The sequence below is a fragment of the Alligator mississippiensis genome, chromosome 14 (genome assembly GCF_030867095.1).
Source record: "Alligator mississippiensis isolate rAllMis1 chromosome 14, rAllMis1, whole genome shotgun sequence".
Classification (NCBI taxonomy): domain Eukaryota; kingdom Metazoa; phylum Chordata; order Crocodylia; family Alligatoridae; genus Alligator; species Alligator mississippiensis.
Window position 1 is genome coordinate 38350923 of NC_081837.1, and position 27237 is coordinate 38378159.

The window sequence follows — 27237 nt, forward strand, 5'->3', positions numbered from 1 at the left end:
ATCTGCTGCTGTAACTGCTTTCCCCATTACTTCATCTCCATCTCTTTGCTGAAAATACAGGATTTTTTTTTTAATTAAATGACTCAAGGATTTAAAATTTAAATGTAATTAAATGACCCTGCTGAGGGTGAAAGATGCAGGCTCAGCTTTGCCTATTCAATCTATTCAGTTCTTGCTACAGTAAAAGGCTCCTGTATTCGGCGGTTGAGGAATTTGTACAGAATTGTTTTGGGCTAGGCTGTACCAGGGCAGTTAAGACCAGCTGGATTGTCTTTGCTCTCACTGGACGTGTCTACACGAGATGCTTACTATGCAGCAGCCTAATAACACCGCGCAGTAGCATGCCTGTCAAAAACTATGCTAATAAGCTACTGCACCGTGTTAAGCTCCTGAGCAGTAACCATCACAGAAAACCGTGCGCCAATGCTAATGCACAGCAAATGTAGTTACTGCGTATTCAGTTAGTGCTTCATTAAGGAAGTACTAAACTAAATGTGCAATAACTATGGTGTATTAATGAACATGTAGTTGCACCCGCTATTACCTTGTCTAGGCTGAAAAACTACATCATGTTAGGACTCCTAGCAATGCAGTAGGGACAAGGAGGACTATCACATTCATCACTGTGTCAGCAAAGTATACCTAACCCTACTGTCCACACTAAGGTTAACTACACCAGCTGGTGTCATTAAACCAACTTGTCTACTCTGAGGGCTAGTTCATGTTTACCATCATCTTAGCCAAGGTGTTCCAATACAATATACGTTTTTCCTGGATCGCAGCAGTTGGCAAGTTGACCAGTGGCAGGGTCTTCTGGCACACTCTTGCTTGCGAGGTTCTGCCATGGTCATTCTGAGTTCACCTGTAGCTTTATTCAAAACATGCCTTTCTACCTGGGCCATCTTCAGTTGTGCAACTCCATCCATTTGTGTGTTGGCACGAGAGGCCTGGTACTGGGATGCTTTGCTGTGAGGTGTGTGTGTGTATATGGTGCATCCCCTTCTTGACCAGGAAGCCCTTTTGCTTGATCTTAGTTCATCTCTGCAAATCCCTCAGGCATAGAAAAAGTCCAAGAAACTGGTACAAAGCTGAGATCGTGCATACTTTCTAGAAGGGGCAGAAAAACCCTATTTGGATTAGTTCAGCTTCTGTTTCTGCTTTTTGGGTGGGTGTGTAATTGCAAGGGAAGGGTGCAGCTTCACAGTGCACTTCCCTACTGGCATCTCCTTGTGGATCTCAAGGTGCTTTATAGCCATACAATATGGTATGCAAGAAAAGTATCCTCCTGCCAGAGGTAACAAAGGCCTGTTTTACCATATTGTTTTGAAACCTCTGATAATACTTGTAACCAGACTGATCCTGGTGATTTGTTCCAGAGAGTGGTGAGAAGTCGGAAGCAACAGGAAGGGTCTTATATAGGGGTCAATGATGAGGAAATCAAACCAGAATCTCTGACCATTCATTAGGTTTTATTGGCAGTGAGACAGGCCAAGTGGCACATGCACTTAACAGAGCCATCTGGCACACAGCACAAGGCAGTGCCGCTACATTCAGGCACCAAGTGGGCATGCTGGGGGAAGGTGCTCTCACACAGAAGGCATTGCCGCGTGCAGAGAGGAAGTGGTGGTTTCCTTCGCCTCTGTGCCTGGCAGGAAGCCACCAACCAATAGACGATGTTCAGGTTTCAACACGCCGAGAGAGCTGAGCTTTCAGAGTCTGCTACTGGGGAAATGGGGACTGTCACTCTGAACCCCCTCTGGGTGCTCTGTAGGAAACCTGGGATACATCCCACAGCGAAGGTGCTGCACATGCAGAGCCAGAGGCTCCGACATAGCGAGGGCATCAGATCTGGCTGCTTGTGCTCAGGGGCTTGTCCTTAGCCGGGAATGCCAAGATCAGAAATGCCTTTGGGGTAACACGTGTGTCGTTCTTGTCTTGCTCAACAGATCTCTGCCTCTAGGGGTTCCTTTACTTCTCCTGTTGCCCTGAAGTGAGTAAAGGATGAATCTTTTAGAAAAATGCCTGACCTCCCAAGGAGCTGTATGTATAAAGCCAGCATCTTGCAAGGGAGAGGAAAGGATTAATAATTCACTTAGCAGATTCACCATACAGTTGGCCAAATCCCACCGCTTTGGGCACGGATCCTTTCCTAAACTGTGAGCTGAGCAAGCATCCCGGAAGCAGCTGGTCCTGGTAAGATGCATGCTGTAGGGCTGTAGTTTTCAAACTGCGTTCGATGAAATCCTAGGCTTTTGCAGTAGGTCATGAGGGGTTCGGCAAAGAGATTGGGAGGAATGGCAGGGCAAACTGGGAGGCCGTGTGCTGCCATGGCTGGCCTGGGTTTCTCGAGTGTGTCAGTCTTCAGAGCAGGGGCTGTGCAGCAGCAGAAGTGGTACAAAAGTGCTCCACGACATCAACAGTGGTTTTCAAACTACTTGCAGAGCAATGATTCTTTACCAGGGCGCTGTGACACCCTGGGGTGCCTTGAGACCCTGTCAAGGGCGCCATGTAACATTAGCACTGTTAGGTGAGCAAACACGATTCACAAGATAAACCCAGGGATTGCAAATAGGAATCCATAGTGCTAAAACCATTCTGGCCTGCTGTGGGCTTTTCGAGTTCTTTGCAAGAGAAAAATTGCTCTGTTGTTTTTCTGTAGTAAAACAATAGAGTGAAAACTAAGCTCTGGGGGGCATCTTGTGTCTAACAGGGTTGAAAACCGGTGTAGTAGAGTGATTGCCATGGAAGGAAAAAGAGGAAAAGGAAGAGCAAAGAGGCAGGAGCTGGCTTTCCTTGCCTGCTAGGCTCTGCAGTCGCTAGAGGGCAGAGGAAGATCAGGAATGGTGGCACTGGGACAGATTATGGAGTGACAAGTTTCCCCCCTAGGAGAGATACTTCAGACAATACAAGGAAGTGCCCCAGGCTTCCTGGGCAGCAGCAGAAGAGCAGCCTCTAGATCTGGCAGCCAGGCTATAACACACTGGTCTTTATGGGAGTTGACGGCATTTCCCCTGCCTTGCAGGGAAAGTGGGAGACTACCAACTGAATTGTTAGTCCGGCGCTGTTCTGTGCTGTGCTGGTGCCTACAGGTGAGAAGCACCACATGTGATTCAGGTTCAAAATGATCTCGATTTGAAATTGGAGAATGGCCTGAAATAAATAGGAGGGGATTCAATACAGTCACATACCAAGCACTGTAATTAAGAAGGAATAATCAAATCTATAAGGGGGAATGACTAGCTAGGCTGTCGTATTGCCAAAAAAAGGATCCAGGGGTCATGGTGAGTCACAAGCTGACTATGAGTTAACAGTGTAATGCTGTTGCAGAAGAAAAGGCTGATGGTATGCTGGGATGTGTTAATAGAGTGGTATATGCACAGTTCAGGGAGTGATTGTTCTGTTCTGTTCTGTTCTGTACTGATGAGGTCTTACCTGGAGTACTGCATCTGTAATTGATGGAAGTCACTCATCGTGGTGTCCTGTGACCAGTGGGGTCCCCCAAGGCTCTGTCCTTGGACCCATACTGTTCAACATCTTCATTAATGATGTGGACACTGGAGTCAGAAGCGGACTGGCCAAGTTTGCTGATGACACCAAACTTTGGGGCAAAGCATCCACACCAGAAGACAGGCGGGTGATCCAGGCTGACCTGGACAGGCTCAGCAAGTGGGCGGACGAGAATCTGATGGTGTTCAACGCCGATAAATGTAAGGTTCTCCACCTTGGGGAAAAAAAACCCGCAGCATCCTTATAGGCTCGGCAGTGCTATGTTGGTTAGCACTATGGAAGAAAGAGACTTGGGGGTCATCATTGACCACAAGATGAACACGAGCCTGCAATGAGATGCTGCGGCTAGTAAACCGACCAAAACGCTGGCTTGCATCCATAGATGCTTCTCAAGCAAATCCCGGGACGTCATTCTCCCCCTGTACTCGGCCTTGGTGAGGCCGCAGCTGGAGTACTGCGTCCAGTTTTGGGCTCCACAATTCAAAAAGGATGTGGAGAAGCTTGAGAGAGTCCAGAGAAGAGCCATGCGCATGATCAGAGGTCAGGGAAGCAGACCCTACGACGACAGGCTGAGAGCCCTGGGGCTCTTTAGCCTGGAAAAGCACAGGCTCAGGGGTGATCTGATGGCCACCTACAAGTTTATCAGGGGTGACCACCAGTATCTAGGGGAATGTTTGTTCACCAGAGCGCCCCAAGGGATGACGAGGACGAATGGTCATAAACTACTACAAGATCGTTTCAGGCTGGACATAAGGAAGAATTTCTTTACTGTCAGAGCCCCCAAGGTCTGGAACAGCCTGCCGCCGGAGGTTGTTCAAGCGCCTTCATTGAACACCTTCAAGATGAAACTGGATGCTTATCTTGCTGGGATCCTATGACCCCAGCTGACTTCCTGCCCTTTGGGCGGGGGGCTGGACTCGATGATCTTCCGAGGTCCCTTCCAGCCCTAATGTCTATGAAATCTATGAAATCTGCTTTTGGGCACTAAACTTCAAGAAAAATGTTGAGTTGTAGATGTAGAGTCTGGAGTTGTACTCCTGACACTCACCTGGGAGAGAGTCAGGAGTACAAGAAAACTGAGGAAAAGCTGGAGGAGTTGGGAGGGTTTACCAGTAGTCCGGAGAAGGGACAGCTGAGTGTGTATCGGACATCCGTCTCCAAATATGGAAAGAGATGTTTATAAAGAGGGTCATGATTGAATTGTCCCACATTGTCCCCTGGGCACAGAAAGTAATGGGCTTAAATTGCAACAAGGGAGATTTAAGTTAGATATTAGGAAGCACTTTCTAACAGTGTGGTTAGTTGCTGGAACAGGTCCCATGGGGAGGTGGCGAAACCTCCATCGCTGGCAATTTTAAGTGCAGGTGGTGCAATGGTTTGCTGGGAATGCTCTGGACAGGGATGACCATGCTCTGAGCAGGGAGTTGGACTTGGGAGGTCCAACGTGGCCCTATTATTAAATGAGGAAAAAATCTTACCCATCAGTGTCCCTTACTGCAAGAGCCCTGCAAGACTGCCCATAGCCACGTGATGGCAGTCCGGGATCGCGCTGCCTTCGTTGGCTTCCAGAGTCCTCACCAAGAAGCCAAACCTTCTGCCATTGAGCCAGCTTGGGTCAAGGAGAGCAGGAGAAGTGCAGATTCCCAGCAGAAGGCTCCAGAGAATCATGCTGCCTGCTGTATGATGCTTCAGTATTTGGGACGTTGTCTCGGCAGGGACGAGGGTGGAAACTTGAGCACTGTCCTCCAGTGTCACTTGTCAGCTGTCACCCACCGTCGTGACTTGGGGAGTCCAGGTATGGGCTCTGCTGGGGGGTCTTTTAGAGGTGGCCCTCAATGGTGCTGCTGCCCAGCTCGTTTCCTTTGCCCCGGCCTCTGTCACGGGAATGCCCACCCGTTGCTTCTCTGATGCAAAACACAGCTAGCTTTGGGGCCTCCTTGCCCAAGCCCAGAGCTGGCAGTGACATGGCCCAAGGGCGTGAAGCTTTATACCTTGAAGGCAGGTGGGGATTGGGTCAGGTAGGAGTGGGGAGCTGAGAGCAGGGATGCCAGTGAAAGCTAGGGACGGGGCAGGAGAATAGGATAGGGGTACAGAGGACGAGGAGGGCAGGCTCTGACCCCAAGGTCCTGACGGTGGGCGTGCGGGTGTTACAGGCACCGGGAGAAGGCTGCGTGCCAGCGGGACGTGGGCAGGGGTCTGGGCCGTGCTGCGAAGGAGGAGAGGCCCCGCGGCAGCCGGCAGCAGCAGCTTAGCGAGAGGCCTGGTGTTTGGTCTGTTCCACATCAATGGGGCGTCCAGCTGTGGCTGAGGATGAAAGCGAGAGAGGGAGGATTAAAGACTCCCAGGGTCTCCCCTAACCCGCCTAAGACTCGCCAACAGGGCAGCGTGCGGCTTCAGCAAGGCTTCTTCATATGGAAAATATTATGTGAGGGAGAGAAAAGGGGCGGATGGGGGGGAGAGTCTCTCCAAAGACGAGAGACATTTACCATTAACAGCACTGTGGGACTTCAGACCCGACCCAGACAAACAGGAGCTGAACCAGGTCTTGGCACCGTGCGAGACGAGGCCGGGGCACCGAGCGTCACGAGTTTGCGGGGCATGGACTAGTGAAACACTGTATGAGAAGGGGGGAAAAGTTGACTAGAGAGCAGGAGCCAGAAAAAGGAGGGGACGTGGAAAGGGGGAAAGAGGCAGGATCATAACCAAGGAGAGGGGAAGGTGGTGAAAGGGAGGAAGAGAGGAGAGTGTGGAGGGGGGCCGGAGGTGGTGAAAGGGGGAACGAGAACAAGGGAGGAGAGCGCGAGGTGGTGAAAGCGCGGCTGTCTGCTCCGTCGTGTTATTAACCAGGTCACCAGGTGGGAGCTCCCAGCACACGGGAACCTAGCGGCTCTCTTGGCGCCTTTCCTGCCCTCCTCCAAACTTTGCCCAGGAATGCTTGTGATGGGGGAACAAATTGCTAACAGGAGCGAGACCGTTTGCATTGAAAGGGAGCAAGTTTCCAGTGAAAGGTTTCCTGTCAGCAGGTTGCGTCTGAACGGTTGTGGAGCCTTCTCCCTGCTCTGGCAAAGTGATCCTGAGAGTTAACACGAAGCTCTGGTTATAGCCAAGGATCAAGCACCTGAGACGGGTGTTTCCTGCCTTCTGTCGGGGCTGCTTTCATGTTACTGTGATTTTTGCCTTCACGTGGCTGTTTCAGGCTCATTACAGCTCCTCCGGCCCCCACCGGGGAGATCTCCAGAGAATACTTCTCACTTCCACTTTACTTTCCTCCTTGATTTATAATGGCGAGGGGGCTGACCTTCCTTGACCTTATTTTCATGACAGCGCGAACATACACACAGGACTGCAAGGATCCCTCCGTCGCAGGGTGGGACCCACGTAGCTACAAGGACAGCCCCTCTTTCCCACCGCTGCCCTCGCTCGTGGACAGCACGCGCCGGGGGTACGCATACAGGCCAGAGAAGCGTGCTCTGACACACATCCGCACAGGCAGTTGTATTCCCCTGCACAGCACGGTGTCTATCGGTGGACGGTGTGAATGCAGACAATTCACCTGCTTGGGCTGACAAGTGTGCACAAGCACCATGCAGGGATATGCCTGAATTCCTGTGTACACATGTGTGCATGTACCTAAGTGAAAAAAACATCATAAGCTATACGTGGACTATCTTTGCTACTTTAGGGATTCGTAGGCATACGTGCAGCAGCACAGCCATGCGTATCAGGTGACCACGTGAGACAGGCAGTAAATGACTTCTTTCCATCTATGCTGGTTTCTGTGCAGTTGGCAGTGGCTGCAGTAGCTGAGTGCAGGTAGAGAGGGAGGCATAGACACCCACACCCATGCGCAGGGTGGGAGAAGGTCTAGGCAATGTGCATGGGGCCCTCTGAGGAGCTCTGCATCACTAAGTAATCCAGGGCAGCAGCTGTATTTGTGATCAGTAGTCAGTCCAGGGCCTGCAAAGCCAGCAGCGACTCCCCAAGTTCTCAGCTCCCAAGCCCAGAGCTGCATGTCACATCCCCTCTCTTTGGAAGGGGTTTTAAGTCATCTTTGCTCCTTCCCTTCTTAGAGCTGCGCACAAATCCCTTTGTCCTCCAAGCCTGGAAAGCTGCCTCCCCTCCCCACCTTCCCGGAAAGCCAGTGTGTGGATACGGTGCTGCCGGGTTGCCTGTCTGAGCGGCTTAGTTAAGAACAATAAACAAACTCCTAAATGGACGGATATTCTTTTAAACCTGACTTCTGCTGCCTGCCAGGGCAGTGCAAACAGCAGAGCCCACCTCCCGGTCCCCTTCCAGCCCCCTGCTTGGGTCTCCTGAAACCCGATCCGCTGTGCTTCGGAGCTGCAAGGCACCATGGCCTCTGAGTGCACCTTCCCCCCTGACCCTGTCTGGATCCTCATGTCCTTTTCCTGACACAAGTCCACAGAGCGCATGCTATTCACCCAGACTCACGCTTGCTGCAGAGGGGCATGCAATAGCCCTGCACGGAGACAGCTGCACAGACTCGCCTGCCGCAAACAGGCACATGTCTGCATGCGCATACACATGTGCGCACACATGCATGCACATGCGTGTGCACACGCACACACACATGCCCTCCTGCATCTTGGATTTGTACACATTGGCATGCACCTATGACAAAAAACCACACAAATGCATGTTGCATGCATACAGGGGTGTAGGTTGTAGCTGTGTTGGTCTAAGGACATAGGCAGACAAGGTTCCTTGGGTGAATTTGATCTCTTTTATTAGACCAACCCAAATGGTTGGAGAATAGTTATTAAGCAAGCTTTCGGGTTCAAAAACCCTTTGTCAGGCTAAGGAAGTTTCAGCATATACTCTCTCCGTACAGGCCGCGTCTACACACGATGCTGTCTGTGCAGTAGCTTGTTACTGCTGTGCAGTAGCGTTGCATGGCACCAAGCGTGACGTGACACTATTGCGCAGTTGTAACAAGCTACTGCACAGTCAGCATCTCCAAAAAGCCGTTCGGGGACACTACTGCACAGTAACACCTGTTACTGCAGTCATTTAGTACTTAAGTATGTAAGTATTAAATGACTGCGCAGTAACAACTGCACATTCAGTGTCTCACATAGATGCGGCCACACAGCTCCCACCTGAAGAGACCCAAATGCACAGCCCAGACAACAGAGACCTCCCCCAGACAGCACGCAGACACACTCAGTGCTTCATACACGGTACCACTGCACACGTACCACCAGATGCAAGGAGCAGCACCCTGCCAACACATGCTAACACATAGAGAACAGAGTCGCCTCAAAGTGTTAAGTAGGCACATGTGCAGAGCAGAGGGAGGACACACCTACAGCATACACCCACCCCATGCACACCACAGACATGCAGATGGGCGGGCACACCTAGTTCATTCCCACATACATGTATCTCCTTACACACCTCTTGTATGTGTGTCCCTTGCACTTGATCTTGCAAATCCTCCCACACTTACACATGGTTCACACATGTACCTCTTGCACAGGTCTCCCATACCAAGTCCCTCAGACCCTCTCACTTACATACATCCTCTTGTGCACACGCTCGCCTTTTGTGTGCCCAGTGTTTTCTCTCTCTCCCTCACAATTGTCCCATATATACAGCCTCTCATAAATGTGCATACACTCATGCACCTGTCGCACACATCCCCTATGTGCATTCCTCTCTCACATACACACGTTTCCTCGTACATCTTTTATACACGCGTCCTTCCGCACCTTTCAGATTTCCGCATATATTTTCCTTTATGCGCCTATGCATGCGTACACGCACACACAAGTCTCCTTCTCTCATGCGTTCACATTCCCTCACTTCACCACTGTGCATACGTGCTCGCACAACTTCTCCATGCACAAACCCTTTCATTTGCACATGCGCACATCTTCTGCCACTTTTTCCTGTGTATACACCGTGAACGCTGCCTCTCCAGCACACGCACGGCCTCACACCTCCTTCATTCACGGCTTTCCCTCCTCGGTGGCCATTTTCCACGTGTAGCCACTAGCAGCCAGAAAATGTCAGAGAGACTACACAATCCCATGGATGCGCCGGCTCTGCCACCACTCCCAACCTGCCTCTCCTTTTTCTCCTCCATCCTCACACTTTATTGTTTTTAGCTCTCCTTTTTTGAGGGGCCTCCCAAAGGAAATTCTGCTCTTTGCCTCAGCTTCTTTCTTTGGGCCTGAAAAGGACGAAACACTTTTTTTTCTCCTTCCCCATCCCATCCTCCCTGCCCCAGAACCTTTTTCCAGATAACCATTCAGTGAAATGAATAATTGCAACATAAAGAAAACCCAAACGTGCCTCATACACTGAATAGAAACCAGTTGCAGAGCTGCAACATCCCGTTAGCCCATCCCAGCTTGAAGGGAGCTCAGCTGGCAACTCTGTCAAAATCCCCCATCCCCCAGTGGTATAAGTTACCGTGTAGAGGGCAGGATCTCAGATCCTTTTGAGGTGTGTTTGCAGGACAAGCAGCTTTTAGCTTTCTGAGGTACATAAGGGTTCCTGTCACTGCGGTATCTGGGCATTTAGCAATCTTTAATGCATTTATCCTTACAAAAGCCCTGTGTGGCAAAGAAGTGAGCTCAACCCATTTTACAGATGGGGAACTGAGGCACAGAGATCCCAAGTGACTTGCCTGAGGTCACCCATGGAGAGTGTGGAGCAAAGAGTTCAGCCCAGGTTTCCCTCAGTGCCAGGACACTACTGTGGAAGAAAAGCAAAAAACCAGGAGTGGACAAAATGAACACCTATAGCAGGTGTCCTGCTGTGTCCTCTTGTGCTTTTGAATCTATGGGATGCTTTCTGCCTGGCTCATTCTCTGAAATGTAAATCACACTAGCTTTGCACACTCGCCACGAGCCAAATCGGTGCAGCCACACCTGTTTTCTCACCAGTCAGCGCTTCTGTAGGCTTTCACTGGTCACTCCTGAATTAGACTGAGACTTCTGGGGAAGTGATTCCCTCTTTACACTGGGGGATCTTGCCCCATGCTACCCTAAGTATATAAGTACCCTAAATATATAATATAAACCCAGATGAGAAGACTCCAGCATTTTGCCATTAATAGCAAAAAAAAAAAAAAGGAAAATGTACTGGACTCTGTGTGTGTGTGTGTGTGTGTGGTTTCTGGTTTTGGTGCTGGTGATGTCCAAATAGCATCTTCTGGGCCTGAAGAAATCAACTTTAGCAAAAGCTTGCAATGAAGAGGGCCACATCTTGCTCCCCATTATACCAGTTTGATCCCGGCTAAACGGAGGCAATGGAGAGACAAAGGCACGGCGACAGCTCTTGCCTTTTGATGCGCATTGTGTAAAACTGAGCGTGCTATAAAAGGCCCCTTCCCCGGCTGTAACTCATTCACTTTGTCAGGAGCAATCCTTCATCTGTCTTTGATACGTTCTGGGGTCCCATCCTGCTCTCGCTGATCTCAATGGAAATTTTGCCTCTGGGTTTCTCTGGAGCAGGATCAGGCCATTTTAATGATACCATCTTATCCCAGACTTGACCTTGATTTTGCACAGTCAGAAGAGCAGAATCCCGGCGGCTTATCGTTCCTTTAAGACCATAAGGCTGGCACGGTTCCCGGGGCAGCATTCCAGTTTGGCTTACATTTTTAGTGAATAATATTTCAAGGCTCAGTGGCTCTGGAATTCCTATGGAAAGGCTGGACTGTCCTGATGAATCCATCCCGGTGCAGGTTATTGCAGTAGCAGACGGAGTGCTTAACACTTTTAAAATCAATTTGCAAAGATGCTTTAAAGGGAAAGCAGCCTGTAGGTAGGGAGGGCCTGACATCGATTTTCCAGTGCGCGCACACCCCAAATCCTCCTTCACGTGAACAGTGATGCGCAAGCGTTACTTTAACCGCTGGTCCCAGTGTCCCTGATCTGATGAGCTTCGGGGCATGCTGCACAGTTCAGCTGCTTCCCCAGTCGCTTGGAAAGTACAGGGAGGAAAAATTATAATGGAAGGGAGTTTCTGAAGGGGAAGGAAAGAGGTGGTGTGGGGAAAAGGATTGACTTTTTATGTTGCCGCCTTCACTAGTGGTAACCTGCACTGCTGGCACTTCAAAGACTATAAGGTGCCCAGAGGTGCCTGGAGTCTGTGGTTAGGTAGGTACTTCTGGTATTCGCACCAGTGTACATAAATAAATAAGTGTTCAGCAACAGGCTGAGCCTGCAGTCCCACTGCAGGAAATACAAGCCTGTCTGTATGCAGGGACCTGTTACCCAGCAGTTAAGGTCCTCGGAGGCCTGATTTCCACTCTTTAATCTCACCTTGACCAAGTCCCAGCTCGCCGTGCCTCACTTTCTTCACCTGGACCAATACCGATCTCCTTTGTAATGTGCTTCAAGAGCGCTGGATGAGAAGTGCCACGTAAGAGCTGGGCATTATTGTCTTTCACTGCGGCTGTTCCCCATCACAGCAGGATCTCAGCTTCTGCTGAATCTCCACCCGAAGGAGGGGCTTGTCTGCACCATAACTGCTGGATGGCTTCCCTGCTTTCTAACCTTTGAATTTTTTCCATTTAATTTTAGTTCAATCACAGTCAACTTAAACCTAGAAGAGTTACTGTGCTGAAGGCACTCTGGCTGCTGGAGCCAACAGCACTCAAGGCAGTGATGTTGCTGGCATCCTTTCTTTTCCACCTCTGCCTCCCCAGCCCAAATGCCCAGGCAGAGACTTACAGCTGGGTTGATCGAGGGCAGCTTGTGGCATACATCCAGAATAAGGCCCGGCATTCACATCCCTGAAGCTATAGCAAGACATCTTCCTCGATCTGTCTCTGCGCCCCTTAGTCCTGATGATGGGCTATTTTTGTTGGCCACCTGAATCCTGCACTTCTGATGAGGAAGCATCCGTCCTGTTGTAACAGCGGTGATGGACAGCAGGCAAGAAAGGCAGGCAGCAGATAGAGTCATTTTTCTCTAGCAGAAAGCTGGTGTGAAATGTCTCTCTCAAATCCTTCTTAATCCTGGGGGGTCCTTCTGATACCTCAGACAAAAATACCATCCCAGTATTGGTAATTGGGAGGAAGTCCATTCATTCCCAGCAGACTGGAACATGGCTTAGGTAGGTCCCAGCACTAGGTCCTGGCCCCTGTACAAGTCAAACCCTAGACATGATCCTAGCTCATTCATAGCCCCCAGGGCTACTGAATTCCTGGATCTGCAATTGGGAAGCCCTGCTGTCCCAGCCCTGGGGGCAGGCTCTGTGGCTGGGCTGTCCCAAGCAGACCATCCTGTAAGAGTGGGCTCCCCAGCTGTCTGCCAGGAGTGGTGGCAGGAGCCCAGGTGCATTTCTGATGGACAACCTGAGCCTTTGTTTTGTCAGAAATTCATCAAAACTGATGAGTTTCTGCAAGGTTTTACCTATTTACATTCTCACTAACCTCCTGCCACACTTTTAGCTTCTTTCATTGCTCGGAGAACTCGGAACAACAGCCAAGACTCCCTCTGCCTGAAGGAGGGTGCTTGTGCCCGGGAAAACTTGCAAAGAACAATTTTTCCAACTACTCAGTTGGTCAAATAAAAGATATCACATCTACCCAAAGAACCTAGCCTACCTGAGTTTCATAGACTCATCAAAAATTAGTTTCTGCAAGACATTTCAGTTTGGGCAAACGGGCATTTCCCAGTGTGTTTGCTCTGAAAATTCCCAGCCAGCTCTAGGGATACCTTAAATAAGGCCCCATCCTACTCCCTTTTAAAGTAAAACCCTCATTGTCATCTATGGTGTGGGATCAAGTCCTCAGCTGGGCTTTGTGCTTGAAGGGGCCTGATCCAAAACCTGTTGAAATCAATGGGAAGACTCCCTTTGCCTTCACTAGGCTTAGGCTTGTGCCGGGGAGGATTAGGGTTTGCAGGCACTTGCGTGAGAGAAACCCAAAGACTCAGGTAACCCTAGGCCGCAAAGACATCTGTCACTTTACAAGAAAAGTTGTTTTCAAGCACTTCTTCCTCAAAATTACATATGCCCCTTCTTTGCTCCTCCCTTCCCCAGCTGAATATTGGCTTCCCATATGTGTGCATGTTGCCATAAAAGCTATCTATCAGTCTACTTTAATATATATATATATATATATATATATATATATATGTGTGTGTGTGTGTGTGTGTGTGTGTGTGTATGTATATATATATATATATATATATATATATATATATATATATGTGATCGCGTGTGTTTCTTATAGAAAGAACTTTGCCACCTGCCACTGCCAAACATAAGGCAAAGGCATTATTCAAGCTACAAATATGCAGTAACAATTTTACAAATTCCTGATCAAGTTAGAAGAAACCCCAGCTGTTTGTTGGCTAAAGGAAGCCCCCGGCAGACAAATAAATAAATGTATTTAGGCTACGAAGCTGCTGAAAACTGACTCATCCTCAACTGAGGATGTTTGCTGTGTTTATTTGTCGAGTGTCAGCAGCACCCTGGCAGATATTTAAGGAATGCTGGGCCTGCTCCGGCTTTTCAGAGGGTGGAAACCCTCGTGGCCCTCAGTGGACAGACACCTAATTTACCCCCGATGCAGATGACCCCTGCTCCCTGCACAGAGACACAGTATGGTGTCTGGCTTTCCTGTGCGTGTCGAGCATCCCTCGGCTTTGCTGCAGGATCCGTTCTGCAATACTCAGGGAGGCCTGATCCTGTTCATCTTGTTCAGGCCTGGAGGGTCAGATGAGGGGTGACCCCCGGACCACGACACAGAGGGAAGGGCTCTATGGGGTGGGGCTGGTTCCAGAAAGTGAAGCCTTGAGCTTTCTCAAACCCAGCATTGTTTAAAAGTCTCCGGTCCTACCCCTCCATCCCGAAAACTTTGGAGGTTCTTAATTTTGTTAATTTTTTGGAAACCCCCGCCAAGAGGAAGAAATTGCTGCTCTTGTTTGGCTGGGTTAAATCCCCCCCCCCCCCTTTTCCTATTTTGAAACATTTCCTCCCCCCTCAAAAGCCAAGCTTGAAGTCACTTAACAGGATAGAGGAGGAATTGTCAGGAGCAGCTTTTATTCCATTCTTTGCCTTTTCCTCGTGGCTGAGTGTTTGCCTGGATTTTCGTCTCTCCCAGACACCCTGCTCCACCTTGTTGTAAATTCTGACAATGAAAACATTATTTAAATGTCCTCAAAGTTTTTCTTTCCATTGAAAAAGGGGATTTATTCCTCCTTTTTTTTTTTTTTTTTTTGATCGGAATTAATGTGATTCTAATGTGTTTCCTTTTGATCTTTAGGGGATTTCACAGTGATGATCCCCCTAATTTCAAAATGAAATTTTTTTTTGTTTTAATTGTTTTAAAAAGCTTTAGCTAAAGGGAGGGTGGGGGGTGGAATCTATCCTACTTCTTTGGCACATCTTTAACCTTTAAGTACCTCTGGAAAAAAATATTTAAAATATATTATACATTTTTAAACAGGGTGCTTTTGACAGGTCAGTTTCAAACCTCTCTCTCTTTTCTTGTGCTGTGTTGGAATAAGACAATTTTGCAGCTTGGATTTTTTTGACAGTTAAATTGCAATGTAGGCAGAGGGTGGAATAGGGATCCTGTCTCTTTAACTCTCTAACTAGACAAAGACTTTTCCCCTTTGAGAGCTGAGCCCGGGATCAGAACTGTCAGATGCTATCCTAGCACTTGGGAGAGTTTGCAAAGTCATAATTATATCTTTTAACCTGTCTTGCTCTTTGCAAAAGAAAGGTCCTATTATATTGAAATGAGATTATTAGCCATCAAATACTTTCTTTCTTGGGATTCTTCTTTAAAAAAAAATTCAAATACCTTAACTACTTTGCAATTGAATTTTTATAAGATTTACTTTTCACTAAATAAATGTTCTATAGCAGCTATTTTTTAAGTATTTTTAAAAGAGTGTTTTTAATATGCACATACACAAAAAAGCAGACAAAATGCTTGAAATGTCACCTGTATAATTAAAGGAAAGGAAAGTTTTCAGAGCTGAGTTCAGAGATTTCTTTTTTTCAGCTTGCTTGTCTTAAACTAGTTTGCTTGTTTAAAAAAAAAACTACACCACCCCCAAATACACAAACACACCTCTGGGCTCTGATAATTTCGTTGCCAGAAATCATTTAAAAATATATATGAACATTTTCTATCTTGCAGTTTCTCTCAGCTGTTTTGCTTTTCCTTTTGCTCCCTCCTTTTCCTCTTTTTTTTTTTTTTGTGTGTGTTTCACAACCACAATTTTTTTTTCAAACAAACCCTGAACAACCAGAAGTTAAAGAAAAAAAAGAAAAGAAAACCTAAACCAAAATGCACAAAATCAGTGCACCGCAGTCTAGCCGTGAGCTTTGTGAAGGTGACAACTGCATTAAAACAATCAGGAAAACGCACACAAAAAAGGAGCATAAAAGCAGAATTCAATTGGAAACGAAAGGCCTCTTTAATCCCTGGCAGGCCCTGATGCAGCAACACACTTAAGTCCGTACTCAGTTTTAAGCGTGTGCATGCTCCCAGACAACACACATGCTTCATGTTAAGTGTTGCCGAAATGCCTTGCCAAATCAGGGCGCTGATGAATATAATGGAGCTGAAAAATGAAGGCATTCTGGGGCTCATCCAAACCCCATGGAAGTCAATGGTGAATCCGTCTATCAAGTACAACAGGCTTTGGATCAAGCGCCCTTTTGTTGTAAGTGGTTGGTCATTTTAATCGACTGATTAGAGCGCTGCCGTTTATAGCTCTATAATTCAGATTGTGTCAGCCTTTCCATTATAAACCCCCTTTCTTTTCAGGGATGGGTTATAACTTGGCCATAAAAATTCATTCAGAGATTAAATTTAGCACGTTGCGATCTAACAAAGGAATCGTTCCTCGCGCTGGAAAAATTCCCATTAAAGTCGCAGGAGGCTAAGAGATCAAAACTGGCTTAAACATTTTTTAAAGAGCCACAATATTAAACAGATTTCAATAAAAAAAAAAAAACCAACACGCTGAAGACTACATAAGGCCCAATCCTGAGACACTCTCACACACAGCAGGCACTTTACCCAGGTGAGTAAACTTAAGGCAGTGGTCTTTCAGCCAAAGTTATTCATATGTGTGTTTGCAAGATTAAGCTGGTTGTCTGGCATTTGATTTGAGAAACTGCCTGCATTTAAAGATGCCTGCTTTCATATTCGATTGATCATACATATGTATTTTCTGCTGGCTAAATACATGTTTTATTTCAGAGGCTAAGAATCAAAGGCCATTATTTAATACACATTTCCTAACCTTCCAGGAAAGACATGTTTCCATCATAATGAAACCCAGGGAACTGACAGATAAAAAGAGCCCCCTGATGTTAAGCAAGACCCTGAATCTTCAAGCAGGTCCAGACAGAGGAACCATGCCTACACGAAGAATCCCAGGACAGGGAAACATTTAAGTTCATTAAACGGGTGCTCTATGCCGATCCAAGTACCTGCTTAAAGTTGAGCATGTGTCCTCTATATTTAAGGCTCTTATCTGGATCCAATTACTCTGGCATCAAAGTGTCTCACAGGTTTAAATGTATTTATCATGACAATAGTCCTGTGATCTAGGGAGGGACTTGTATCTCTTGTGTTGCCGGTGGGGAACTGAGGCACAGGGAGACAAAATAGCTGGCCCAAGGTTAGCCAGGCAGTCTGCGGCAGACCCAGGACTCCATGTCCTAACCCAGGGGTGGGCAGAATGCAGCCTGCAGGTCAGATACAGCCTGCCAAGCCATTCTATGTGAGGCCCTTAAAAATTTTAGAAAATTAATATTTATCTGCCCCTGGCTGCCTGTCATGTGGCCCTCAATGGCTCACCAAAACTCAGTAAGTGGCCCTCCATGCAAAATAATTGCCCACCCTTGTCCTAACCCCTTGCACATCCTTTTTGCTCTACACGCTTATATGATCTTCATGAGTAGGGAAGCTTTTTTTTAATCGAAGCCCCATTGACTTCCTCGAGACTTCATAGAGCCGTAAGGTTCTGGCCGGATGGATCCACTGGTGGGTTCGCCATCATTAGCTATGGGGCTATGGTATTGGCCAGCAGTAAGTTCGTGGCTAATGTCTTGTTCCTGCTTTTGCTTCCAGGCCTTGTATTTTTCTCCAGAAGGATGAGTAGAGACTGACCCAGGTTCAACTACTATCCTGATTTGCCATCTATAAACATATTTGTGCAGTAGACCAGCTGGTAATGTTGGAAGGCCAGATCCTCAGCTGATGTAATGGTGGATCGCCAGCCACTTATTGGAGCGATGCCAGTTTATACCAGCTGGGGATTCAGCTTCAAACGTTAGGGCTTTTCCAGCTGGTGGCACCATCATAAACGGCTCCTCTGTTGTGGCAGCGAATTCATCGCTATAATTGTTCCAAGCACTAGAACCAGGTTTTTGGCAGATGTGTCTGGTATTTTGAGCTGATTTTTTAAGTCACTGGCCCAATCAGTAAGATTTGTTTTTAAGTCCCTAATGGGTTTCTGGTTTGCAGGATACTGTCAGCTAAGCTGTTGCCATGAGGTGCGGAGGAAGGAGATCGCTATTCCAGCCCGGCCCGCAGTAAACTACAGTGGTGGCTTGAAGGAGGGACTGCAGCAAAAGCATAATAGCCATGACTTTCTCTGATCCTGTATCAGCAAAAAGGCTGAGGGCCAATTAATCAGCTTGTGGAGTGACACTGAAATCAGTGGAAGTTACACCAGTAAAAAAATTTGGTCCCATGACCCTTCCTCTTATAAAGGGGGCATTTCACAGGGCATCCATGCACCAGACAAAACAAGACCCGGTTGAACTGACAACTCCCACTGCATAGAGCATGACATCCGTGCAGGTTCAGCACAACATAGTCTTGATCCTCTGTGGCAGCGGGCATCCTCCTAGCATCCAAGGAGTCTGTGGTCCAGGCAGGTTGTCATGTTCTGTGCAAGTCCTGTATTCAGTCATGGGGAGGTTGATTGTAGCTGAATCTGAATTATCAGGGAGTGCAGGGCTCCTATCCTGTCCCCTAGACCAGACCCACCGATTGGGAGCAGACTGTCTATTGAAGATCAAGGTGCAATGCCATCTGGAGGACATGCAGACCTTGTCTTCACAGCCCATCTTGCATTATTAACTATCAAAACAGGTCTAAGTTACCCCCTTGTCGAGTCTCCTTAGTGTTTTCCATTCCGTTTCCTTCCATGGATTGGTATACCAGTTCTCAGTGCTCTACAAAGGGGCAAGCTCTTGATTTTTTAATTTTTTTTTGCACTAGCAAAAAAGCAAAGTTGACCTTCTTAAGAGCTGTTTAGGGTCCTGTTCAAAAAGAGGATTTCCCCAAAACATAGTCAATGTGGGGTTTTTTTCTCCAGCTGGGCAGCCATACCTTCTCTGCTTCCTGATGGGGCACATACCTTTCCTTTATTCTTGGCATCTGGTGCCTGGCATGTTCATTTCCAGTTCATCTGTTCTTCCACTTGAGGGAAGACTGACTTCAGTCATGAAGATAAGACTCAGTCATCCACATGCCTAGATGCAGGAGGCCTTGCCAGTTCTTGCTGCATGATCATCACATCACAAAGTGATCCTGGTGTTATATGGAAGGACACAAAGACGTATCTTCATCTCCCAATCTTGCTGGTCTTCAAGCATGGCACCAATGCTTATTCTGTCTGCTCTCCTATTACTTACAGAGGGAACAGCACCAACCTTCACCTTATTTTTGGAGTTGTTGACAAACTTGTGTTAAAATCACGATTCAGGTTCCTTCCCTGATCCTGCAGGTGCAGCATGTTGGGCTGAACTGCTGCGGTGCACATTATCCATGCACCCATATCCTTCGGTGGCTCTGACACCACCTTCTTGAAGAAGGTGCCACAAGCAACCAGCAAATACCAATTCCCAGGTGCTGTTTCTGGCACCAGTGGGCTTGTCAAGTCCATCTGTAAGAAGCAGCCCCACAGTTTACTCGGCTGAGGCATTTCTTGCAAAGGATTTCCAAAATCAGCCAAGCACACGCAGGTTCCACTCTCTTTAGCAAGACCAGTTGATTTCTTCTTGGGCACAATTGGTTTTGCCACCTTGGATCCACAGTCACCAGTTACAATACTCACTCACTTATACAGCCCAAGGGACTCTGCAGTTATAGACACTATTGCACAAAATAGGACTGACCTTTCTTCTAGTTCTACCCCAATCAGAGACAACTGCGTAATTTGAAAGGAAACAACAATACCACGCCAGGATAATGATACGGTCCCACCTGTAATGAAGGTCACAGATCATTACAATAGCCAATTTATAGCGTAGCAGTGTCCAAACGCCCCAACCAGGCTACCTAAAGAATCTCCCTGTTCATTATAGATGGTCTTAAACTTTCCGTGGAAAGGGTTTTTTTTTTCCCCAAAGAAAATGGCTTTTCAATGGATCAGAAGTTGCTTGTAAGAAAACTGATTTTCTCTGAAATAGTGAAAATCAAATTTTTTTTTTTAAATCACCGTTTTTCCTAAGAGGCAAAACCAGTTTTCCTCACCCTTTTTTATTCCTAGGAGAGCTTAATGAGTTGAAATGATCAGCCCCATCAGGGGTGCAGGAGAGGAAAGGGGGGGATCCCAGGTCTTCAGCCGTATCTCCAAGTTGCATGCAGGAGCTGAGCACTATAGAAGCCAGTTGGATTTGCCGCTGGGGATCTGTCTGGGTTTTGGCAGCACCAACCCCCTGACCTAGCTGTCAAGGGAGCTGGCAGCTGGGTCATGCTTGACTCTGGTCCAGATGCTATCAGGGTGATCATGCCAGGGTCCAAAATACATCTTGATTTCATATTTGATTTCTCTGGCCCTGCACAGTAATCACCTCCTGGCTCGCCCACCCCTCCCTCGCTCACGTTCTCCTCCTGCTGCCGAACGGCAGACGGGAGATTTCATGTGCAATAAATATTTAGATTGCGCCTGTGTGTTTATAACACTTGCCGAGAGTGTAACCGGAGCAGCTCGCGCTCTGCGGCGACACCTGATGCTGGTGAAAGTTTTCCATCACCTCATGCGGGCTGAACGGCCGCAGCTCTGCGAGCAGAGCGGGCATGTGGGACCAGTAGCTGTGTCTGCCGTGCCGCTTTCCCTCCCTTCTCCCGTGCCGGTGAAATAATAATCATCATCATCATCAAAAAAATATATATATGGTGAACATTTTGTTTCATTGTCCCTGAGGAACCTGTTATTCCAAAAGAAAATGGAAAAAACTATGGCTCCGGCTGAGTCGGGCCAAGCCAGGCAGCGCTGGCCTTCCCGTTTATAAATGGCGGGGGTGGACTGGCAAACTAGCCCTTAACGCCATTCTTGATGGAGAAACTAGACTTCGCGGGCATGTACGTGCTCTTCTCCAGCACCGCTGGCTCAGAGGCACTGGACAGCCCCGCAGTTTCCAGAGCATCAGGCCTCTGAAGTGTTACACAATGTTTTGTGCTTTAATAAATGTGTTTTTGCTAATGTTTCTTTGGGGGAAAATATTTTTCTTTTGTTTCTCTGTGTAGTCTCTTTAGGACTTTTTGGGGAAGCGCAGCCAATGGCATTAGGCTTGCTTTCTTTTTTATTTCTGGAGAGGGGGGGAGAAAAAGCATTTGTTTTCAGTCCCTGCCCTTGCACATATTCCTCTTTCCCTCCTTGGTTGTCTACTCCTTGACTTTGCAACTGGGGATAAAGGATCACTTATATACTTAGATTCTTCTTTGGGGGGCTGGTGGTTTGACACTTGTCCATAATGGGGTCTTCTCTGCCTCTTTCTCCAAAGCATTTGACACTACTGTGGATACAGGACCCCAGAGTAGATGGATGCTGGTCTCTTCCAGCTTGGCAGTTCTGACATCCTTTAATGACAACTCCTCACCATCTATGGCAGATTTGAAATTTGGTTCAGCAAGGTCCAAAACCTAGAAGGAAATTACAAAAAAAGTAGAAAAGCCAACCCTTCCTCTTTCTATTTTAGAACGGGGGGATGAAGAGGAAACATGAATTCAATTTTATGTGGATTATAAGGCGCCTATAAAGAGAGTCATATGAACTGAGACACTTGGCTCTGTTACCTTAATGATACCTATGGTACAATATGTGAAATCTATTACACTATTCTGGATATATATGTGTGTGTGTGTGTGTGTACAGAGAAGGGGAGGGGTAGAGAGATGAAATCTCGGGGCCTTTATTTTTATTGGCTTCTGCAAAGAATAAATTACACAGCAAGGGCAAGGTTAAATTATTGTAAATGTCTGTTTGAAAGGCATCACTTAATTATTAACAGTCCACTACAAATAAAAAGTACATATGCTAAAATGGCCTGACCTGCTGGATTGTGGATTGTGTTTTTTTGAAATCATTGGTGAGGCCCAGATCTGACTCGCTGTCTGTCGGGCAGGATGGAAAGAGAGACGGGGTGAGGTTTCATTACTGGATTGCTTATATCCCTCCCTAACAGATGTCAAGTGAATGCCTAGGAAATGGGTGGGGGAAGACCAGGCTTTTTGAAAGAACAGGACAAACCATTGTGGTGAACAGCAGGCCTGTAAAACCATCTTGGGGGGGGGAAAACCCACAAGAGGTAGCTAATGTAACCCACTGTACACTGTGTGTACAGCCCGTTAGCCACAGAGGATGTGAGTCTGCTGCAGCCTGGGTCTTCAGCGACCGTGTGTTGTAATACTCTTGAATCCCTTTAAATAGACTGGGAGACCTCTAGTGGGGCTCACTGTGTTGTGTGCTTTAGACATTGCCAGCAGCCAGTCAGATCAGCACCATATGCCTGGCATGGTTGCAGATAGTAAGTAAACACTGATATTTGGGTCCCCGCTATGACCATTTACATCACATTTTTGAAAGAGCAGAAAATACATTGACTTAAGGTGCAGATAGCGCTGTCTTCACGGGAGGTTCCTTGGGTCAATCCTTGGTGTTGGCCAAGACGGCGGTCATTGTCCAAGGTCAGTCTGTTAGTCCAAAGAGAACCAGTCACTAGACTGGGAAAAGAGTACTGGCAGGCCACAGGGCTGTTTGTCATAGAGGTTTTGAATGGCACGGTGACAGCCAGGGTCAAACGTAAATCCGGCTGCCGGGAAAGCACCATGTGGGATCATCGGGGCGAAGAACTTAGCAAGATTTCAAGAAAGCATTATATCCTGGCATCATTCATGGGTGGGATTTTTTTCAGTGAACTGGGAGCAAAAGCTCCATTGACTTTCTATCGGATTTATCCTCTTAAGTCACTTGGGCGCTTTTGGAAATTCTACCCAAGTTGCTCTAGACCGGTAAGAGTTAAAAAAGAAGATAAAGAAATTAGGGAACAACAGTAGTAGAGGGGACATGGAAAACTTCTCATTTCTAATGGGGGGCTGTTTTTAATGCCTAGGGCAGGTCATCGCATAACTGCTTTCTTCCGGGGTTTTTGCACCTTCCTCTGCAAACAAGATACCAGCTGAGTAGGCCCCTGGTCCAATCCCCTCTGCAGTTCCTTTATAAAACTCATTCTCCCTTGGAATGAAAAGGAGGATTTCAACACCAGTAGGGAAATTCTGATTTTCCGGATTAGAACTATTTCAGCCTTATCATGAGCTTTACTTCAAAAATATTTCTTTAAAAGGAGCAGCGTAGGTGAAGCAGTGCAAATAGCTGGAAACTTGCCTGCCTGAGAGACCTTGCCTCTTTCTTGCTACAGCTGAGATGGTCGGAGGTGCTCGAGGCACAGCCCCCGTGGCGTAAATGAGAAGGGGTTGCTGGCCGGGTGCTCTCAGGGAGAACTCGGTAGAGTTGAAATCCACTCCTCGCGTAGGTCCAAGAGAGCCCGTATCTGATGACTCTCAGAGCAGTGTGCCAAGCTCAGCTTTCATCCTAGGCATTGGAAATGGGGTGAATTTGGGAAGGGAGTAGTTGGAGTAGGATGGAGTGAAGATTTATGTTGCCTGTTGTCTCGGGGTGGGTTGTACTGAACTGCTCTGGAGTGCATTTTAAAGCTGTGGCAAAGGTGGCACCCTTAGCATATCTGTGTATCTTTATTCAAATAACTCAATGGGGAACCTTCCTTTATTACTTTCTGATATCGTTACAATCCACTCAGAAAGCCCACAGGCACCACACAACTGTGGCTTCATGAGAGGATTCACTGCAGCTATCTTGTCTGACCTAGTTTGTGACAAAAAAGGTCAGATAATTGGCCTGTGTCTGGCCCAGCAACTCATGGCTGAGCTAGAGCAAAACCTCTTGGAGAGAGGCATGCAGCCTGGCCTTAAAGACTCCAAGAAATGGAGAATCTATCATTGGTCATCTCTTCACCGAAGGCATGTGATCCTGCAGGAGGGATGTCTTTGAACCAAGAGAAAAGTGTATCGTGGCCAAGCAAGCCAACAGAAGCACAGACTGCAACAGCCCTCAAGGGCTGCTGGGCATCTCTTGTCATTCACGTGCTATGACCTAGTTTGGTCTGTGTCTAAAGGATGTTGGCAGGCATTCGCAGCCCTGTAAGGTCTAATGGGGGGCTTAACTCCATATATATGTATGTAAAAACATGGGGATAGATGGCTTTCTCATATTTGCATAGGTAGGAGTAGGCTTGATTTGGCTGAGGTTGTATGGAATGGATGATGGTTAGCCATTGTTGTGTACGGAGGTGCAGGGGCAGGAGATAATTAAGTCTTTGCCTGTAGACATGGAGTCATCAGTTGTTTATTGGAGCTGTCTCCTTAAATAGGTTGGTTTATGGTTCCTGCCTAAGGTTGCATTTGTTACTGTGAAGAAGGATGGTTCTTGGGTAGGGCCACGTGTGTGGTGTGGATGGGTGTTGGGTAGGGCCAAGTGTGTTAGGATATGCACAGTTGTGTGTAGGCATGGTGGTAGATGGGTAACACTCTGCGTTGCTGACAGGTGGATGGTTAGGGGCTGTGTGGGGAGGCATGGAGGGTGGATGGTTCTTGGGTAGTGTGTAGATCAAAGGAAGCTGGTGTTGGGTAGAGCAGCCTGTGGATGGCTGTTGATTTAGGACTGTGTACATAAGTGTGTCTGTCAGTGCAGGGTCCAACTGTTGGTTAAGGGGTATGTGTAGGTGTAGGGGGTGTGGGCAGTTTTTAGTTAGGGCTGTATGGAGGTGAAGGGTTGTTAGTTAAGAGCTGTGTGTAGGAGCTGGGGGAGAGATGGTTATTGGTTAGGGCTGTGTGTAAGCATTGGGGGCGCACAGAGTTGGTTAAGGTTGTGCGTCGGGTTTGGGAAGGACGGCTGTTGGTCAGGACCGAGCTCATTGCTGGAGCTAAGACATAGTCAGAGCTGACTCAAATTGCCTGCGGATGTGCAGAGGGGAACTGAGAGACACAGGCATTTCCCTACGGGCGACAGCGGGGCAGGACTTGGGGTACGGTGAGTAGGTGAGGGCTGGTCTGACATGGAGCTGCCAACACATGTGTTCCCACACCCCCTTCTTTCCCTCAGTCCCAAATGGATCTGTGACTTGGGGATAAGATGTCTCAGTAGCAGCCAACGGCTATAAAATCTGGGGTTTAGGCGAAAGGGAAAAAGTGACAAGGGGAAAAGCGAGCTCGGCCCCACCTTGCAGGGTCTGCTCTGGAATGTGTTTGCACTCCAGGGTGTGCAGCGCCTGGGAGTGTGTTAGCAGCGGTGTTGAGTTAGTAATATGAACCCTATACAAATACCTCCGGGGCAGACAGGTCCATTTCAGGCTGTGTTTATTTAATAAAGAGCCAGTGAAGTAACTGCAATTTCATTGTCAATTTACTAATGCGTTACAGTTATGTTTCTTAACCTCATTGTTTGGGCTCAGAAGCCAGCGGTGCCCGGCCAAGTCTCCCCACCCCCCTCGAGTGTAAAACACGTTTTATTATGACTAGAATGTCTTCTATTTATCAAAAGCTGGGATTAAAGACCCCCGGCTCCCCCCTTCCATGCACATACCCGACTTGGCAACGGGTCGGTTTATTAACCTACTAAAAGCCTCCCCTTCTCCCCTCCCCCCCGCCTTTTTTTTCTTTCGGAGAAGAAAAAAACACACACACACACATTTTAAAAGTTCATCTGGGAAGAATACAATGGAAACTATGGCTGGAAAGAGATTGGCCTGTGTGTCTTTGAGGTCTGGGGAAGTCTGACTTAGTCCTCCTACTCTTTTGGAGAGAAGTCCAGGTTTGAAGCACACTCACGCATTCACCATAAAAACGATATCGAGCAGAGAAATGAGATTCCAGAGGAAGACGGAGGCACGTTGCCGACACGAAGCGGAGGGATGACTTGGAAGAGGGGTTCAGAAATCTAGGGGATTCCTTGGGTGAGGGGGAAAGGGTTGGAGAGGATGTAGCAAGTCTGTCCTCTTTGAGGCTTGTGTGGACTCTTAATCCACCTATGCTTATTCCCACGGGCACCTTCCATCTCCCAGATGTTGCAAGGAGAGCTTTGATGCCGCAGGTCTGACTTGAGCCAAAAAAAAGCAGCTGAAATGTTTTTCTTGTGTTCGCAGTGACAAATGTTTGTCAAAATTCATTTTACAGCCAGGTGACATGGAAAATGAAAGGGACGGGCCTTCAGCTGATGTCAATCCAAGTCATTCCAGGGAGGCAGAACAACCAAGCCCATATAGCCCAGCTGAGGGTCCGGCCAAGATTTGAGATCAACTCTGTATAGCGTGTAGGTCACTGTAGAAAAAAGCAGGAGGAGCTGTTTTAGGGCCCTGAGTCCGTTCCACGGAGATCTCGCAGGGCAGTGTTACAGCAGGGGGAAATCTAGAGCCAGTTCCTGTGAGAAAAGTGTTGGGAAATAGCGGTGAATCTTGAGAAAACTAATTAAGATTTTTTTTTCCTTCCTCTTCACAATTTCAATGAAACTATTAGCAGAATATGCTTTCCTTTCTCGTGGCCTTGTGACAAGGTATTTAGCAGAATTTGCAGATTTGTTGGACTCTGACAGGGCTGCAGCATGAGCGTTTCTGCTACGGCCTTGACCATGCAACCTCTGAGCAGTCAACCATGCACCTTAGCACCCACGCCACCCCAACAGGACACGTTGAAATTTGGAGAGATTTCATCCAGCCCTATTTGCCAGGCTGTGGTCTTCACTGGGGAGGTGGTGGACAATACAACCTCCCTTCCCGTGGGCTCGGGAGGCCTGGGGTACAATGCCTTGCTCCCAACGTGACCATGGGCAAGTTTCTCTATACCTCAGTCTGTCATTTTACAGTGGGGGTAATAGCACCATCCTTCACCACTGGAGCAAGGGAGAAAAGAAGCATGTCAAAGATGGGGAGGAGCCCATACACGATGGCCATGGAGCCCATGCTGAGACAGACAGAGGAGGAGGTATCGTAGGGCAGGTCGGGGCTGAGGAGGAGAAAGAGGAGTATCTACATTAAAGATCCGAGCGTGGGAGGAGGGTTAGCTCTTCTGGGTTGCCCTGCCCATACCTTCAGCATCACATTTTTAGTCTCCCTCTTTTCACCTTTTATTTTCTTATCTTTTAATTTTCATAATTTTGTCTCAAGTGAGCGAAAGGCAAAAAACAACCCCCAAACTATTTGGTACTGTTAGGAAAAAAGGCCTGCAACTTGGTTAGCGCTGAGGGACAAGAGATGGGTTGAGGGCATTTTAGAAATAACAGTACGTTTGTGTGTTCACCTCTACATGTGAGCGGGTGTATGCAGATATGCATGTATGCGTGTCCACTTGTGTGCAGGATGGAGGCTCACGAGTGTGTGAGTGTGCGTGTGTGTGTGTGGGTTTCAGTAGGATCT

The 27237-nt window shown here is 47.6% G+C and overlaps 1 long non-coding RNA gene across 3 annotated transcripts in view; it reads left to right on the plus strand.

The window, feature by feature from the left end:
• LOC109282052 (uncharacterized) overlaps nucleotides 1-27237 on the plus strand; it is a 194884-nt gene that overhangs the window by 71419 nt on the left and 96228 nt on the right. The window contains exon 4 of one of the 3 annotated variants that reach the window (XR_009456542.1): nucleotides 17987-21796. The exons of the other annotated variants lie outside the window; for them this stretch is intronic. This is a non-coding gene — a long non-coding RNA (uncharacterized LOC109282052). Of the gene's footprint in view, nucleotides 1-17986; nucleotides 21797-27237 lie in introns of those variants that run through there. 3 annotated transcript variants of the gene reach the window in all.